The sequence below is a fragment of the Mastomys coucha genome, unplaced genomic scaffold (assembly GCF_008632895.1).
Source record: "Mastomys coucha isolate ucsf_1 unplaced genomic scaffold, UCSF_Mcou_1 pScaffold21, whole genome shotgun sequence".
In the NCBI taxonomy this organism is placed as follows: domain Eukaryota; kingdom Metazoa; phylum Chordata; class Mammalia; order Rodentia; family Muridae; genus Mastomys; species Mastomys coucha.
In genome coordinates, this window is record NW_022196904.1 from 145,926,420 (window position 1) to 145,927,818 (window position 1,399).

The following is a 1,399-nucleotide window of genomic DNA, read 5'->3' on the forward strand; positions in this document are numbered from 1 at the left end:
ATTTCTATGTCTGCTAGTTGGTGTCTAGTGATTGGGGAATTGATCATTGATATCAAAGTTATTATTGAACAGTATATACTAGTTCTTCATTTTGTTGATTTTGTTTTGTTTAGTGTTTTCTTGGTCATCTTTCTATTTCAAAACTGTCCTTGTGATATTTAGTTTGTCTCTTCAACTTTGTCTCTTTTGGATGTGTTGATTCTTCTCTTCAGTCTGTGTAATTCTTTCTAATACTTCTGTATGTACTAAGGGCTTGATGGCTATGAAGTTCTTTAACCCATTTAATCATGGAGAGCTTTACTTTCCCCCTCAATCAAGATATATAATTTTTATGTGTTTGCAGCTGTGGCCTTTTAGAACTAGAAATTATCTTTTCAAGCCATTCTGGAATTTAGAGTTTCTACTGAAAGGCCAACTATTATTCAAAAACCTGATTTTATAGTGGTCCTTAGTAACTGGTCTTTCTCTCTTGCAACTTTCAATATACGTTTCCTGTTTTGTATATTCAGAGTTTTACCAATAATATGAAAATTTTCTACTTCTAAGCCTGTTTATTTGGTGTTTTATGATGCTCTTATATTTGATAACTCTCTCCTTTTCTAGATTTGAGGAAAGTTCTATGATTTTATTGAAAATATTTTCTGTATCTTTCGTATGTCAATCTTTTACTTCTATGCTCTTGATTCTTTTTTTTTTTTTTTTTTCCGAGACAGAGTTTCTCTATATATAGCCCTGGCTGTCCTGGAACTCACTCTGTAGACCAGGCTGGCCTCGAACTCAGAAATCTGCTTGCCTTTGCCTCCCAAGTGCTGGGATTAAAGGTGTGCGCCACCACCATGACCCGGGCTTAAAGATGCATTTGTTTATTATATGTAAGTACAATGTAGCTGTTTTCAGCTACAACAGAAGAGGGGATCTGATCTCATTACAGATAGATGTGAGCACCAAATGGTGGCTGAGATTTGGTCTCAAGACCTTTGGAAGACAGTCAGTGCTCTTAACCACTGAGCCATCTCTCTGGCCCCACTCTTGATTCTTAGATTTGGTCTTTTCTAGAGAATTATTTCTCTACATTGAATGGTCCAGTTCCTCTACTTTGTCTTCAAGCTCTGATGTTGTTTTCTACAGGATCCATTCTTTTGGTAAAGCTTCCTGCTGAGTTTTTTTTTTTCTTATTGAACTTTTTATGTTTAGCTTCATTTCAGTTTTCATTTTTTATTCAGCATTTCTATTTCTTTCTTTAGTACTTTTTCCATATCCTGAGTTGACTTGTGTATTTCATTCCACTATTCATTTATGTTCCTCGAGAATTCATTCCTATTCTTTTTTTTCTTTTTTTATTATTATTAGATATTTTCTTTATTTACATGTAAATTTCTCCATTCCCAGTTTCCCCTCC